The sequence below is a fragment of the Diorhabda carinulata genome, chromosome 1, assembly GCF_026250575.1.
Source record: "Diorhabda carinulata isolate Delta chromosome 1, icDioCari1.1, whole genome shotgun sequence".
Taxonomy (NCBI): Eukaryota; Metazoa; Arthropoda; class Insecta; order Coleoptera; family Chrysomelidae; genus Diorhabda; species Diorhabda carinulata.
In genome coordinates this window covers 36,411,371-36,430,355 of record NC_079460.1, presented here as the reverse complement: position 1 = coordinate 36,430,355, position 18,985 = coordinate 36,411,371, and the positions used below count along the sequence as shown (strand labels likewise).

Below are 18,985 nucleotides of genomic sequence, written 5' to 3'. Positions count from 1 at the left end.
TTTTCGAAACGTAATAGTATATTTGTTTGCTTATCATTTGACTTCCATTTCGTATTAATAAAACACGTATAAGTATTAAACACGCATGTTTCTGTTTTTATTTAGAGCTATTTCCAAAAAATGTTAGGTACAATATGTAAAGGTACGGTATTGGTTATTGTTGGCGAGTTCTCACACCATGTGTTTATTCACATGAAATTACTCAATTAACTGAGAATAAAAACTGTCATAAAAAAACTGAAAAAATGGTCGAAAACTGTACAGTGAGTAAGACAGGAGACCCGCTTCATTCTCATCGCTACTCCGTGGTCTTTGTTGGATGATAGGTGACAACGGGATAATTGACCGATTGATAGTTAATCAGTTATCGACCGGCGAAGGTAGAAGAATAAAATTGAGAAAAAAAAACACAACATTAAGGGAAATTGAAATTATAAACTATGAATAGGAGTTTATCGTACTACTATTATTATATTCAATTGCTATCTTGCTACCCTATTGCGGATCTGTGGATAAAATTAAAAAAGTAAAAATTGCGATGGATAAATAGGGGTTGTACATACATAGAAAGGTGAAAAATTGAGTAATACGATTTTTTTTTTGTTAGAAGCCATGATAAAATACTAATAAAAATCTATCCAAAATAAAGTTTATAATTAACAAATAAAAAATTAGGGTTGATCATAGAAGGGTGAAAATGTAGGGTTGTATGTATTTTCTACTGCCACACTATGAAATAACAAAATAACTTTCTCCAAAAATTTGAAAAAAAATATTAGGGGTGGACGACCCTTACCCACTTAGGAGTATGGGTAATATATATTAGTCGACCTACTGAATATGCATATGAAACTTCATGGAAATCGGTCAAGCCGTTTCAGAGGTATTTTAACTAACATTATGACACGAAAATTTTATTTAGAAAATATAAGAGAAATATAATATATGATCATTTTTAAAATGAACATATGAGATTTCAGTATTAGCTCCTGCAATATTTCTTTTAATATTTCTACTTTTTGTACCTCAGTTAACTTTTTCCTTTCAATATTTATTCTGTCTCAATGTCGTTTTCTTTTATTCCAATTATTCGCTTCCGTTTTCGAAAAAAAATTGTTCGACTGTAATAAAATTTTTCGTTCCCTGAATTTAATCAGAGTTCTGTTCTACTATTACGTCATTTGTTATAATATGCTGTGTTGCACTGTATTTGAATGCATTACTTAAAAGTCCTCCATGCTATTTTCCTTGCAATTATGCAAGCAAAGAAAACCATTGTAATCCCACAATTCACTTCTAGAAGATTCCTGCTCCTGCATTTTTTCCTTGTTCAAATCTTTATCCGTCATTATTCGATCATTTTTGGCAAAATTTAATGGTGTAGATTCAAAAACAGCATCTACAATTAAAAAAATGCTTAAATCGTCTTGAACTACAACTACACTTTTTACTATACATTACCTTCTTAGGTTCTTGTATAGTCTTCTTTATTGAGTAATGATGCAAATTTCAAATTTAATTCTGCATCCATTTATGTAAGAGAATATTGTTTTGAACAGCCCTGTCATGTTTCCATTTCAAAAACACAAATGTAAATATAAATAATGAAATAAAAGCTTACATAACCTCAATTATACAGTTTGTGTTTGAATCGCAATTTTGCAGTTCACGAAAACCAAACATTTATCTGGTATTAAGTGGCAAGGGGAAATCGTAACTGTGTGACGAAAATTTGAAACATGCTTTATAAGCATTGCACACAAATGTGCTAGATTGGGTGCTCAAATTGTGCAATTGGAAAGCGTTTAATGTTATTTATGAATAATTGCGATACCTTTTTCTATTCTAGCGCATATATTGTCATTGCCAAAAAATTCCCAATAAAAAATATATATAGAAAAAATTTCAATAGGTAAAACACTCCAAGATCAGAGTTTTTAAGTAGAGTTGATGGAGCACCTGTATCTGAAGTTGTATCAACAAGTATCTAAAATCAAAACTTGTCTCTTGCATCTTCAGCAGCTGGAATCAAGATCAATCATAGCATTTATTACTTTATTTCGAAATTGCTCTTATTTTAAAATTAAAATAGGAAGTTGTTATACTACAAATCAAAATATATTTTGTTCAAATTCAAAATTATGAACAAGTCTGCAGTTTAAAAAGTAGGATGTAGCCGAGTATAGCAAACAGTTTATCCTTACTTTGATAAAGGCATGTAAAGGTTGACGAAAATATGCACCTTAGCAAAAAACCGTCTGTTCACTTCAGACAGCTGCATATCGTCTATCAATTTGAACAATAACATACATAATAGTTTTTCATCATAGTACATAAATAAGTATTGTAGGAGCTTTTCTAACTATTCACAAATCGAAAATAATCGGATTATATTTAATTTTATCAATAAATTGGATTGATTGATATGAATAAATCGGAAAAAGCATGTATTTCCGCACGTTTCAAACACCAGGACAAGAATATCGTGATACACAGCAATAACTATAAACGCAATTCAAATACAGTGAATTCAGATATTTCACTGTTTTTGTTATTTTTGTGATAAAACATGATAATAAAAGAACTGTAAAACAAGTAATATGGAAACTTCAATCAAAATATGTATAACTGGCATCGCCATCCATGATGAAAAGAGAACCTTATCTCCCCTCAAAATCTTTATACCAACGTTTTATTCCTTCACTCAAAGATTTATCGGTACGACACAATCCCTGTTCATAAATGCGGACTTCCTGTCTTAAGTACGTTTTTATTCCACCGAATGTAATTGTTGGAATGAGATTTTTATTATTACAGGCCGGAAATTAACACTAGAGCGTTAATACTATAGGCAAATGAAAAAGTGAATTAAATGACATTTTTTATCTATAATCTTTATGATGGAGGATGTCACGTTTGGTATAACAACTCAGACATTTTTTTCATAAAATAGAATCAGCTTTTCGATAAAAAAGTTACTGTATTGTAATATAATCTCACACACTTCGTCCAGCAATTGTATCTGCCATCACATCTTCATTTTTCCGAAATCGATTTACATCAATTGTAGTTTGCGGCTAGGAGAGAATTAGATAAGCGTGTAAGTTATCGTTTTGCCTCGGATTACGTTAGAAGATATGCAAACGATCGTTAAAATTTTAAAAGCGAGCTTTTGATCAGCAATAAGTAATCGCGATATCTGAGTTTCAAACGGCTTCTTCATATATAACCTTTCATGCAAAATATATACCCGTTCGATTGAAATATTCACTCAATTAGCTATTTCACGTACTTTTACTCGATGCTTTCTGGAGTAGGTACAGTAAATGTTGGTACGAATGTTGACCATCATCAATGTTCAATTGGTCATTTTCGTAAGCAGAGAACCACTTAGAATTAATTTCATTGGACAGAACCCTTTCAGGATTATACTTGCCTTTAGTTTTGGTTTTCGCCGTGAAAAATAATGCTTGATTCGATATTTTTTATCTTGAAAACAAAAACAGTTTTCTCTTTAGGAGTATTAAAACTCTTTTCTAAGAATTAATTGCAATAAATATCTAAAAATTTATCTTTAAATTTTGCTTTAAAGGTATTCTAACAAAACTAAAATGTTTATAGTGAAATATACTAAAAGATAAATAAGTGAAATATTTTGGACAAAACATTGACGCTCATTCGAATATGTAAGTAACTAATTTATAGTTTTTAGTCGTATTAGTGTCGTTTTATAGCTAGTTAAAAATAACGATTGATTTAATGACGCCAATTCTTTTCATTAAAAATGAAAATAGCGCTATTGAGCAATAACTCGAACAAATGTGATCCAACTGGAATAAATTTTTAACACTGTTAACAACATTGTCACAGGTATTTAAAGATTTGAAAAATTAGGTTCATATTTCAGTATATCATATAATGATCAACGTTACATTCGTATTTTACTTTTACTTATCTCATTTTAGTTTTATTCTGTAAATGTCTAAATACGACCAATGACACAATTTCTTTGATTCATATTTGAATATCCCTATGATTTAGTACGAAAATATTTATGACAATCAAAGGAATAGAAACAAAACCATAAAAATGATCTCGATGTATTTTTACATTTAAGGAAGTTCTACCTAATATATAAAAGAATATATTTTATGACAAATATAATATCTAACACACACACACAATAAAGAAAGGGATTTTAATATTTTGGTAATAAAGTGTCCTTGGACAATCTCGGTGAGAGCTTCCAACAAAGCTTCCTATATTTATTTCACATTATACACTGCAAAAATTGTTATGAAAACGTTATGTTTCAAAGTTGACAAAGATATTTATAGAAACAGGAAAAAAGCAAACTACGTAGCGGTTTTGGATCACTTACAGATGGATAATAGTTTATGATCAAATGAAATGAAATCCAGCTCGATATATTTCATTTAGGATGTTTACGTTGAAACATCAAGTATTGAAGTTGGAACGAAAAATAAAATTATATGAAATGACTAGAGCAGGATAACTTACATATTAAGATCCAAAATTCAAAGTTTATAGGAAAGAATTTTTGTGATAACAATTATCTAATAGGACTCGAAACAGTTTTAGTTGATACAAAACGAGGCGTTAATAGTTATTTCAACTTGCACACTAATATAACTTTTAAAATTTTCACAGTGTATTTTTATTTATTCCGCATACTACATTCGAGTCCCTCGTCTATTGTATTCTATAAACATTCAAACTTCTACTAGGGATTACTTCGTGCTTATGTAAATGCTTTCTCCAAGTACAGATTCATATTTCCTTTTGTTTGCAGATTCTCGAGGATATTTTTCGGATGCCCCGTCTAGTTAATCTTACTATTAACTTCGTATTGGTAAGTACGTTCTAATACATTTAAATAGTTTGTATTGTGTGGAATTTAGAACGTGAAGCAAAGTATTAACAGTTCGAGTTAAACTCCTAATTCAATTTTGATTTCCATTATATTCTGCGGTTTTTCATTATATGCAATATAATAAAACAATAATATGAGACGATTTACGTAAATTCCATGAATTTAGCTCATAATTATTACACTAAAGTTATTTAAATCAGTTTTCTTATTAATGCATTGATCATTTTGGGCAATACATGTTGTTTCTAAAAATAAACGTTTTTTGTACTTTTTTTCAGTTGTCATATTGTGTCCTTCGTGATAGACATGAATTGCTAGGAGTAGATATTTGGATTTTAAAACGCCATGGGAGTTCGGTGGGAGTTGGAAATCCAGCAACGTTGCTGAGTTCTATATCAATAACTCTATGAGTAACAAAATGAATATGTCAAAAAGTGCAGCAGAATCGAATAGTGACACTAGAATCTAAATACACCGATGTGTATCAGTATGTTTCCTTATCAATTAGTGTACGTTGAGTACACCTCAGCTAATGTTTCAATTACCAAAAATGTGAGCGGAACGACCTACTAGAAATTACTTTCCAAAATTGTTTACTCGAAAGAAATATATAATTTGTTGCCCTCAATGTACAATACTACAGAGGATGTCTCCTAAGCCTCAACCTATACATATCGTAATTTGTTACTAGTATCTAATTCTATGGAAAGCACAATTTATTCATAACGCAGTGCGTTTTTAAAATAAATAGTATGCAGTGGGATAAACATGAGTTTTTTTAAATCAAGAAATTCCAACATTCCAATATTAAATCATAATATATTATCCTATCTCCTTCACACATATACCCAATAGATTATATCGAGTTTCCATAAACCATATTCCACTAATACCTTCTTTTTTAATATTTCGTTCTCCTGCTCAGACCTCTCGCAATTTTCCAATTCCCATACACTGATCGAGTTATTAGCTGTTTTCGCTTCGATAAGCAAAAAATTATTTTTTAACTCAATATCAGATCATATCGAATTTATAGGTCTATGTACAGTTTGTATATATGCCACGGTAAAAATATGAAGACCACTTGCAACATTTGAGGAGAAAGCTTTAGCTACTTTACATTTTTGTTACATAAAATAGATCATCTATTTTTTATCATTACAATGACAATTATTTGAATTCTCCATGTTAAACATATATGGAGCATTACCCAAAAATAGTAAATGTTTAAATTGTTATCAAAACATGAGAATGATTGAGGTGACAATTTGAAAAGGATTTTGAACAAATCAAACATTGAATTGAATAGAGCAATAATTTTTATTAGAAAATCAATAATTATTCAAAAAAAAAGGTCATGAAAGATGACAATTCATTCGATACATTTCATGAATATAAGAAAATTAATTCATGAATCTTCATATTGTACAACACTTTATATTCCGGCCTCTACAGAAAATCAAAAATGTGCAACGCTAACTGACAATTATTTTTGAAAAGATAGAATTATTTCTTAACTTTTGAGCGAAATATACGTTGAGTGACATCTTATTGTAATGGTTGTTTTGTCGGTACTGCCCTATAACATAAATCTTCTCTTCCAAATTATTAGACTGTATTCTATAAATAATCGAATTTAGATGCCTCTATAGGTAGAAATCTAGTGGCGCTGAGTCAGAATGTGGTGGTGTAGCTCTATCTTAAGGAATCTATCTGCCAGGAAATCTAAAATATAGCCACAAGCTCACTGGAATAAACTTATTGAGTGGAGCTCCATCTTGTCGAACATGGATAAAATCATGTTACCAAGTGCTTTAATGTTATTTTATATCTAGTTGTTATTAAGTGGTCTATTAGCAAATTAACCAATGAAATTTTTGACAAATAATGAAAGTTATATAAAGCTAGTGCAGGCACGGTCGTCGGCTACTACACCTGCAGATTATAGATTTTTGAGACTGCAAGCTTTACGAAGGAGACATGTAACGGCAAAACAGCTGCAACAAGAATTAGCTCAAGCTCGAAATATATGAGTATCTTCATAAACCGTAAGAAACGTTGGTATTGGAGGCAGAGTGGTAGAGCACTGCTCCCTAACTGACAAGGGAACACCAAATAGCTAGTTTAAGATTGGCACAAGAGCTGGATTGGGGTAATGTACTTTTCACAAACATACGGACGATTCCAAATTTTATTTATGAATCAGGGAATACCTGTTGATAGAAGAAATGGTGTGAAGTATTTTTCTTGTAAAATAAGACCTCCAACATATTTAGGAGGTGGGTCTATCATGTTGTGGGGTGAAACACCTTTAATGGATGACACAGACTTGGTACTGCTGAATAGATGATCATTAACTCTTAATAGGTACAGTACAGATATGTTGGAGCCATATACTGTTCCTTATGCCCCTTTCCTAGGTTATGACTGTATGTTAATGCATGATAACGCACGTCTCTATGTCGCTAGAATAGTACAATAATACCTTCACCGACACATGTTACTAAACTTGATTTATTTGGTTTTGAGAGAATTATTTTGTGATATCATTTTTCGATTCCTGAGTTCTATTAACTAACGTATGAAATACTTTTATATCACTTTCTGTCTGTTATTGATTCAAATACGGAAAACAGTTAAGACCATCTGAGGACATTCATAAAAATAATAGTTGTTACTCTTTCTCCTTGCAATGATCAGTGATGATAGTGATGCCGATCCTTTTTGGACGAAGTTAACGTTCTTTAAACATTCCTGATAGGACTCAAATTAACTAGACATATCAAATAATTAGTAGATTGAAGAAGATATTTCAGAGTTCGAAAAATAGTGTTCGTTTCATAAAATATTTTCCATCGTCTTGTACACTCTGTATTCTCACATGAAATTCATGACACTCACCAAGTTATGTGGCGTAATAATTATTACATCGTAATTTAGGAATTTACAAGTCATACCATTCACCAGTGTGTGACTATTAAACATAAATCCAAATTAAATATTCACTAACCGCGTCATCCACTAAGCTGATTCTTGTGGATTTTGGCTGGAGAATGAATAAAGCAAAACATATGAATAGTTATGGTTCAGATATATAAAACGTTCACGTTATGACCACCCGCCATGCCATATTTAAAGATTTACTGAGATAATTTTATGTTATACCGTGTGTGGTACCCACGTTGTTTTCACTCAACAATTCCTTATTCGTTTTTTTGTGAGTCTACAATGCACAGGGGACATATAGAAAATCGGACATTAAATTTTTGCTCTATACCACTCAAAGCAATTGACGTATATGCAGGAAACCTGTACAGGATATTTCTTAAATTTTGTATATAATTAATGCTAAAAACTAATAATATTTTGATGTGTTTTTTGTATAAATTTTATATCGTTTCATTATCAATGAAACGCACAATATTCGATTGGTTAACAATAGAATATCGATAAAAATTATTTAAGTCGAAGATATAAATGATAATAACAGACATTAACAAATGCTAAGATAAAATTAGCTATTATTCTGTCTACTAAAGGCACAATCGAGTATGAATATTTAGAATATTTTGAATTTAGCTCAATCATCAGTAAGTCAAGTGTAAAAACGATGTAAGGATACCGAGGCATTCTAAAGACATCCTGGTGAAAGACGTTCTAGGGACACAATTACAGCAACTTCTTCTTCTATCATTAAAAAATATCAATTATTTCCGAGTTTTACGCGTGAGAGAACCAGACACTTAGTTGAAACTAAATTTAAAGCATTATTGTCGAGTTTAGAGTACTTAACAGTTAACAATAAGTTTGATACATAATTAATGTTCCTCAAATGACTCTTAGAAATTTGGAAATTATCTATAATATGAAGTAAGCTGAAGAAAACTCTAAATTTCTCAATTAAATAAAAATGTTTCAGCTTATTCTTGAACACACTGTAAATTCTTCTATCAACTGAACGTCTACTCTAGACAAAATACCCCTAATAAAATTGTGCACTACTTCTAGAGTTTGATTGAAAAATATATCAATAATTTAGCAAGTTTTTATAATCATGATATGTGAGAAGAGCTAAATAGTCAGTTAAAAGTAAGTTTAAGATACTACAATCAAAATTAACACTCCTAAACAGTTGATAGTAATTTTCGTACATCGTCTTTGCACTTAATAATTAATAATTTCTATCGACATCTTTTAGTTCCTCCTGATTTCAGTTTCTGCAAAGGAATAAGTTAAAGCGTTTATAGCATTGAATGAAGAGCTTTTTCAAATTTTTAGTTGTTACAGGAAGCAACTGTCATTATATATGAATTCAAATATTCATCAAAATAATTAAACTTTCCATTTCCCCCTCAAATACAAAAAGTGGAATCATTTCACACGCACTAAACACAAAATTGCCGGATTTTAACAAAATGTTTCTTTGTCGTGGCGACAGCTGGCAACCCATCTTTCATCAAAATTTATTTGGTTACCATAAAAAATTTTATTCAGTATATTTCGCTTAGATATAGAAAAATGCTCAATGCTTTTTCGTTTTGGTGAATGAGTATTATTTTATAAGCCATAGCTTCCTTCCGACCGACATAATAAATTGCCTATCCCAAAAATACTTCACCTTGATCGTCATGAAGGTAGAAACAGGGCTCATTATTAATATCCATATTATAAAACAGGAATCTGTCATTCATTTTGTATTTACATTACATTACAGCTTTTTTCATTCACAGCTTTAACATTTTTTTCAATCCAATTATATATATATGAGGAAAACTTGCTTTCAAAATTAGTGTAGAAAAATATCACTTTGTGGAAGATTAATGTATAAGTTGTAAACTAGTGAGAATAATATGGTTTCACACATTATCGGTTCTTTGGGAAAGAATAAAAAAGTCATGAGTTTGTCAACCTCGAACAATAGTCTTCGTTTTTATGATGGCTGTTACTAAAACGTTATGAAAATTGTTTCTAACAATGCAGTGGATGGAGTATCTCGTGGAACAGAAATCTACCCTTTTATTGAAGATTTTTTTTCATTCATCCTCATCGTCTAAACAATTTCAGCACTTTTTAACCCTCTCGGGAGACGGTCGTGATGATGAGGAAAACTGATAAAAACCGGAAATGTATTTCACAATTTTATACGAAACCTTTGTAAACAATGAATATCCGTAAAAAATTGGCGGTTTATTGAATCGCGTTCGGAAGAGATACAAAGTATTTGAACAGACTGCAATCAAAGTCGGTTTTTGATTCAGCGTATGCATTGAATGAGATTATGTAATGACTCGTTAAAATAGTAACATAGTTTTTATTTATCCAATTCATATAAAATTTCAAAAAGCTCATTGGAACATAATGCTTGAATAAAAGATATTCGGCAAACAACAATTCTGAGGTTGTTAATATTATATGAATACGCGTGGCTTTTACCCATATATGTACCTAAACGGGAGATTTTGTATTGCTAGTTACTTTTTGTAAGCTTTTCAAGCCTAAACTTGTTGTTGAACTCTAATATTCAAATTTCATTTTAACAATTCAATGAATTTTTACTTTAAAACTAGTTTCCATTTGTTCCCACAACTTCTTTATTCTTCATAAAACCTTGAAATTCAATCTCAAAGACATGGCATAACTCCCATATTACCAAAATTACTCAAAAAATTGTTATTGAAAGGGATAACACCAGAAATGGAAGAATTTATACGAAACCATCAATTCGAATTTAGGTAGAAGCATTCCAGGGAAAGAACTATTGTTCCGCAGTCTACAGGACATAGCAAAAGTCTTTGATAAAGTTTGATTGACAGTTACAATACAAACCACAAGGGTCTTAAGGTCAAGGATAGCGAGAACACAATAATTAAAGTTTACTTAAAACTCACATATAAAAAGAAAAATTATACATAGACATAAATAAAAAACGTAAAATTGAATTTAGCCCGAGCGTACTTCATCTCTAGGATCAGCGTAGCTCCGCTAGGGTCGACTTAGCACTCGTTCGCTTTGTTGCCTGGTGGAAGAGTGACTCCTTAACACTTGGATCCGAAAGGTCTCACTTGAGTTCGGGCAAGTAATAAAAGATGTCATGAAACAGTGTGGATGGTAGATAGACGTAGTTATGTTGATATTTCCTGAAACGTGGTACTAGTTATGTCGGAGAAGATTGGGTTAATTGCAAGCTGTTAAGATATTAAGAAGGTTTCAAGAGAAAGGCGTCGGTCAATCAGGAGACGGTTGAAGAATGAAAAGTGTGAATGCAAGTTTGCCTGTATTAAGTATTTTTAAATGTGACAGGAGGACCGTCACAATTACCTAATCCGAGATCGTTCTCAATAATAGGATTTCTTTGTAAGGTACCTGGATGAACAAATTGCACTGCAGCCAATCAAGTATACAATTGGGGGGTACACCTTCTGACATAGAAATTATTAAGAGGATTGAATCCAAACTGTTGCGCTGTAGAATTAAAAGCCGCATATGAAAATGGTAATAAGAGAAATAACCAACTATGCAAAAATATATAGCCATAGACTAGACGAACAAGGAAAGCAACTTAAGAGATCAAAGAATAAAGCGATACTCACAAACAGATTCAGTTAATGTATTCTGAGACTGACTGAACGACAAAATTGTTTTCAACTTCATATTATATATAATTTTAAAACATAATTATTTCAGGTAATCATTGTTTATTTTATCTATAAGTCGTTCTACTGTAAAATCATGAAAACTAGCTCATCGTGCATCGGTTCTTGTATTTGTCTTCTATTGAAGTTTGTATTTGATCCTAGAAGTGAAAGCAAAACGGATTCACAAAAAAAAGAAGCAGAGCTGAAATTCAGAGAGCAAACAAGCTAAAACATGAATTAAATAAACAGGTAACTAGTATTTCAATAGTTACAACGGCCTCCCATAAGAACAAAATTAGTATACAAAAACTTGAATAATATTGATTCTACGTAGTTCTTTATTCTCTTTTCAATGAAAAGTTGCCGCTTCCTATAATGCACGAATATATAAAACCTAACAAACTGTTATCACGTCGAAATTCGTCTGAAGTTCAGAATTTCGAGACTTTCCATTTCATAAATACATTAAATGCAAATAAGAGAAGCCACCCGTTAATAACTCCAGCTTCTTTCATTAATAATAAATTATATTGACACTATCTTTGATACCAACTTCATTATAACAAAGGAGTTTTAACTTTGAAACAGCAACCCTTGTTATAATAAGATACACCACTCTTCGCTTCTCAGTATTTATGAAAAAACTGTTATTGAAATTTCTGTATTATTCACAAATTGAAAAGGAAAGCAATTGGCTATCGACTTCTGAGGACGCAAATTCTTTACTCAACCAAATTTAGTTTTTCTTCAACTGAAACAAATCACTATATTCAATTTATCTGCTTAAAAGCTCACAAAAGTATGCTATAATTTTTTGTCGTATTCGATAACTTAAAATTTCTCATTTTTTGTTTATATTCGTCTCAAAACTGTTTGAACTGCTTCTATTTTATTCACTCTACGATTCCAAATAATCAAAAATCTCTTTGGAACACCAAAAATATCTGTGTGTTTGCGAATTGCGTATCCGTTTATCGGTGCCTTTTGTTGTCTATACAAAACTGCGCCAACATGGTTTTATCCGCAACGAACCTTTTGAATAAAACGATCATTTAGTCCTAGTTAAATCACCTGTCAATATAAAAGCCGGGACCTATCGCCGGATATGCTTCACACAAAATTTTGAATGATGACATACATAAGTTTTCTGGCTTTTATGTAGTTTTTTTAAATACATCATGGTTTGTGGCTCGAATTTCTGTAAGTAACTGCAATATAATACATGAATTTGATAGTCCAGTTTGGTGTAGAAAGGGGGGTTAAGATTAAATATTTCTATTCATATTTTTATACAAACTTAACATGCCTCTACAGTGCTGGTCATTGGAACTGGAACAACATAATAAATCACAAAAAACAACTGCCACAATACATAAGTGTATTTTGAAACACGGTTTGGTAGTTTTCGGGGACTCTAAAACTTGAGGTTGTCTCAAGGCTAGGTTTTCAGATCAAATTGCGAGTATGTGATGGACTATTGTTTGCAGTCGGCGAGGGAGTAGAATGAAAACTTCAATAAAATTCTCAGCTTACGTACACCTTCTATGATGCGCTTTCTAAAAATTATTCTTGTATTATTACGTGAACAAGATCTCTGAAGTGATATAATAGTTATTATACCTAACAAAAAAACCTCACTTTTCTTTTGTTTCATCTCTAAAATGCTTTTTTCTCTGAAAATTATGAATTATATTACAAAAGAAAATGTTGATAAATCAACTAAAATAACTATTAAAATCATTGCATTTTAATAGGTTAACCCCAAAAATAAAGTTTGTGGTCCAGGTTTGATTGTTACAATAACGCCGTAACCAGTTTTGTAGAAAAAACCTGGTTATTCCAAGATTGTACCATTCGCTTGGTTTTGTTGCTTCTATACAAAAGGAAATAACTTACAGTCTTTATGAGGCTTTTAGTGAATTGTATACAAAAACGCTGCTAACCCTAATATTCTCCACTTTACTACGTCAAGTTTAATTAATTCTGACATGTTATTCTCTTTTAGTATCAGTTTTGTGGAAAATTAAAACACATGCTTGACCCAATTTATATTTTTGCTTTCGTCATAAAATCTAAGTAGAGGTAATTTACATTTGTAAGATCAACTAATAAAGAATATTCTTCTCTATTATGATTCTGTCTACAAAAAATATCATGTAAGAGAATACGAAAAATAATACATAAGGCATATGTTGAAACTTGATTAGAACTAAGACTGAAGTACACTTAAAAAACGGCAATTTTATACTATTTATCTCAACAAAGTAAGTTCCGTTTGATAATACAAAAATAACATGTACAGGTAGAAAAAATATTTGTCGCACAAAAATGTACAACTGTGAAATTACTTGTCTACATAGCTTCCGAAATGTGTAGGTAGTTTTTGTATGACTTCATAGAAGGTTGCCGCCTGTGCTTTCAATCACGTTCTTTCATCTTGTCATTATCGTTGGAGTGTTGACCATCAAGGAAAGATTGTGTAAAAAGAGAAGAAGTCGATAGGAGATGTATGATGGATGATCAAATACGTCCCAACCTAATTCCTGTAGGAAGTTTTTTGTCACGTTAGCAGTGTGAGGTGGGGAATTGTCGTGATAAAACACAATAACTTTTGACAGTAATCCTCGTTGCTTGTTCTGTATTGCGTGGTACAATTTCTTAATAATTTCCCATTAAACATGTGTATCGTTGGGATCAAAATCTGTTTCCATTCCACTGATTGTTTCTAGAGTGTCGTAAAATATTTTAAATTAGTTTTATCCCTCGAGGAAGAGAATAATTAAAATTGTATTGCCCATCCACAATATTTTGTTCTGAAGACTTTTGGATACCTAACAGTAACAATTTCATGAAGTAGTGATTGTGAGATTCCATAGCAACTCTTTTTAAATGCGTGAACCAGCTCATCAGTAACCAAAGATGTAAAAAAGTCCTTCATTGAATTGTTTGACACATCTTCGAATCATTGAATCACTCATTTTGTTCATAAACCTCACGAGTTTGCCGATAAATTTCACTTGGTCTAACTTTTTCGCATTTCGAAAACGAACTACAGATCTGATTTCACAAGCGTCCGCATTTTCACTTAAGGCGGATACCATATAGAAGCCCAACAAAGACCCCGTCGGCAGCAGTAATCTGAAAATGACGTACGTTTCTTCAGCTTCAGTCAAAGTAACTGCCATGTATGCTCGGAACAACTATCGCATCGCTGTTGCTGATAGAAATAGAAACAGAACTTACTTTGTGAATATACCTCGTAGAATTCACAGATACGAAACAAATGAGTCTCAATTTCAACAATAATAAATAAAATAAATTTGATGCCAGTGAGGTTTTCTACATGGTCATTATAGTACAATTGTAAAATACACATTCTATTTTTCTTCTGACGTTTTTTTCTCACACAATTATTTCTACATTCATTTTCAGTTTTTAAATGTCCTTATTTCTTAGAAGGGCAATGTTGATGAAGCTCGCTGTTTATTAAACACTATTAAAGGGAAGTCGGGTTATCGTTATAGCTTGGAATACACTCTATTCATTTTAAATTAATTGTTCTGTTTGAGACTTGCCACTTTGCTGCAGTACAATGTACATTACCCTACTTTAAATCAAGTTCGATTTTTTATTTATGCTGCATTTGAATCAAGATTGATAATGCATATTTTCCTGGAAATTGCTAGTAAATTTAGAAATCGATAACTATCAAAACATAATATTTATCTGAAATAGACAATTGAAATCAGGTTTGTTTTTGTATCTTACTAGTCGGTAAGATGCGTCCAAGGTTTGTGCCAACATTTACCTTCCAACGTTGTCTAAACATTAAACGAAGGCTAAAACCTTACCTAAACTTAAGCATAGGAATGAAAACGTGGCAGTATGTGATGAATAACATACAACAGATTTAAATGAACTCGATGATATTGCAGCTTTGATTTTTCATACAAAGCACGTAGCTTTCACAAGCAAGAGGACAGGAAGTGTAGGTTCCAACTTCGTGCTAACGTTCCAATGCCAACGTTGGAAGCAAAACCTTCGTCGAATGACTTGCGTCTAATCGTATCAGCGTCCAATGTTGGAAGCATTGAACGCATCATGCGGTACCGGCTTTACAAAGATACTTTATCAATCCATAAAATAATTATTGGTAACAGTGATTTTACTAATCTTAAATTTATAATGGAAAGAGTAAACGTATATTCGATTATCCCCTGTTATTTTTGTACACATGCTACTAACAAGTCAAGTTAAGTTTTGTTATGTTGTGGTTTTTTTGGAATATAAACAAGTCGGACACTGGTGATCAGCTAAGCAATTTTTTGCTATGCCAACGAGGAACTTTTGTGCTCAAAATAAGAATAAAATAAGTTATACATCATGGAATTCATATTTTTTGAGACTTTGTTCAAAATGAAAAGGATTTTGTTGTTTAGTAAGGTGTCTGTATTCATGTTATATTATTCATTGCCCACTCTTGAAAAAAACTATTATCAGTGACAATTACTGTACATTAAAATACCAGATTAAGGAGAAAATCACAAATAAATAGTTCCTTGTGCACAAGATAACAAATACACGATTTCGCAAGTCGATGACTGATCAAATTCCATGAATTATAATTCTAATTGCTTTCCCACCCACTATAGATCAAATAGAAAAGTTATCGCTAACACTAAGGTCCATTTTGAGGCTTAAGAAAAATCCTTGCTTAAGAATAGTATAGAAAGGCTGGAAAAGCATTTAACTGATTTTTTTCCTTAACTAGACTGGACACTTGTTAACTAATGTATCACTTATGATATGGGTACTGACAACATAAGATGTCGTATATCCATTATTTTCGATAAGTTTGCTCCTTATTTGAGCCTCATTCAAAAACTAAGAAATGTACCGTCACTACAAATATGGAAATATCAAATTATTGGGAGTTCTACGGAATTACTGCATGTTTGTTTGTTGTGATTGTGTGTTGATATTGTGAATTCCTCGTTCAAAGAAACTATAACTCTTATACGTTGTTGAATTTAAGAACCTGAAGATACTTGTAACTAAATTTTTGCTTTATATAAGTTGTCTCTGATACGTCAACTCACACAAACATAAATATTCTTTTTAGAATAAATTCTATATTCATCTGTAGATTAATAGTTTCATTATGTCACTCAGTATCTATTGATCATTTCTGAGAATTATATAGTTTCTGATTCTTCAAATTTCTCTTAGATTTAGTTTCATTATTTGCTCTAAATATATTAAAAAAGTTTGTGTACGGTCCAAAGTTGATCTGGAAACATTTCATTTGATGTTTTCCTCAAATGACGATTCTTTGTCTCAAAGGAATTTTAATGAAAAATTCAATCAAACATTTTCTTTGAATCGGACCACTTATAATTGTACCTATCGGTAAAAGCGTGCCTTGAAGTCCTTTTATATAGAAAAAATTTACTTGGAAATATCTAACAAAATTAGAAAGTATGTTATCTCTTGTTCTTATAAGGCACTTATAAATTCTTTTGATGGGAAAAATTGGTTAATGTGATATTTAGAAAAACTACCGCCGATTTACAATTATTGTTTACATTTTTGCTCCTACCGGCTGATATCTGGGGGATAATTTGACCTCAATTAATGAATTACGAAGATTCATTAAGGACTATAGTAGTCAAACCCTAATTAATTTCATCATATTCAGATCCCTCCAATTTTTGGAATGTAATTACGGACTTAAAGAAATAAGGATTGCTCACAGTAATAACAGTAATAGTGAATCATTGACAGAGTTTGTCATATTTTGTAAATAGCAAAATTTCTGATCACTGATTATCTTATACAGTGATCTAATGCACGTAGAATGAGGGAAGGGTATTTTGAATGGTTTAAGGAAAACTGATTACATACTTGTCTTATAAATAACCCTTTTAATAATTCATTACTTCTTAAACAAAACAACATAATTATAATCACTCAATTCCATTATAACGATTTTCTTACTAACCTCTACTTTGCACAAGCATCCGTCTTTATTACTGTCAATAATAGACATGAAACTAATTCGCGCATAAAGCTCTGTCTCAATAAGGAAACTCAATCTAAACTTATAAAGTATTACCCCAAGGTTTAATTATCTGTCAATTGCCCGTTTTCATGATACGCTATTTTCATTAATACAATATTATAATACTATACACAAGCCGATTTATGCCAAAACATCTCCCTCACAACAGTAATTTCAATCAAAATAAAACTATATTAGGAGATATGAAGGTTCCCCATAATACGGTTAACATTTGAAATGCTTTGGATTAACCCAAATTTCAACAGAAAGCGATAAAAACATTGAAATGTATCAACTAAGGACTTATATTATAAATTATAAAATACGAGGGTCGTCTGAAACGTCTGAAAAATATAAGTAAGGAAATATATTTGAGTATGAGTTAAGAAATTCTTGCTAATATCTCAGCCATTTTGGACTCTCGATTTCTGTTTAACAATCGTGTAAGTGAATCGTTGCAAATATTTTTCTGAAAACGGAAACATTGATTATCGAACTGTCGCTATATCTAAATGTTTCCAAGGCAATACCCTTACGCTAATGATACAGCAATTAAGCACTGTGCACGGAGACCCTGCATCATCATTTGCGACTGGTATTTGGTATTTAAATTTAAACGTGGGTGTATCACCTTGACTGACGACGAGCGTTTGAGAGAGTCAAAAAGTGCGACAATTAGCGATATCATCAAAAAGTTCACCAAATGGTACCGAACGACCATCGGTTTGAGGTTGAGTAGATGGAAGAAGCTATTGGCATATACTGACTGAAGGATTATGCATGCGTTAGCTATCCGCGCGTTGCCTACCGCATTCGCGTGTGATTTTTTCCGTCAATATATCAGTATACTTCTGAAATTAAATCACTTAATGGAAACAATAAAGTATTAATCACTTGTACCAAATTATTTTTCCAAAATAGGTTAATAAGTGAGTTTCCAGATATGCTTTAGCGAAAATCGAATATACAATTTATTTAGTGGAAATTTCAGTATATATCTATATTCTAAAATTAGTGGTTTTTTGATGGAAGAATACTCGTTGGTGTAAAATTGTCTCTGAATGACTGATTATATTTGTTCAGATACAGCCATTGACATAACTTCTAATGTATAAAATTTTGTACTAACGTATGATTAAAGAGATTAGACGGCCTCAATTAATTGATTGTTTGATCGTGGCTTAATTCTCTATTTTATATCTAATAAATATATAAATATGAAGATTTGACTACTATTGTGTAACTATGTAAAAAAAGCTAATTATCGATCAGTATCTATTTAAATATGATAAATTCACAAACTACTACCGATACTGGATTTATTCCATTTGGTTTTGGAATAAGTATTGCTAATGATGATTTCGAAAGTATAACCTATGAGGAAAGTTGAATTAG

The 18,985-nt window shown here is 31.4% G+C and overlaps 1 protein-coding gene across 1 annotated transcript in view; it reads left to right on the top strand.

The window, feature by feature from the left end:
* Positions 1-18,985, top strand: part of LOC130904207 (insulin-like growth factor-binding protein complex acid labile subunit) — a 453,059-nt gene that overhangs the window by 160,781 nt on the left and 273,293 nt on the right. The window contains exon 3 of the mRNA XM_057816841.1: positions 4,814-4,873. The gene's annotated coding sequence lies outside the window, so the exon portion shown is untranslated. The remainder of the gene's footprint in view (positions 1-4,813; positions 4,874-18,985) is intronic.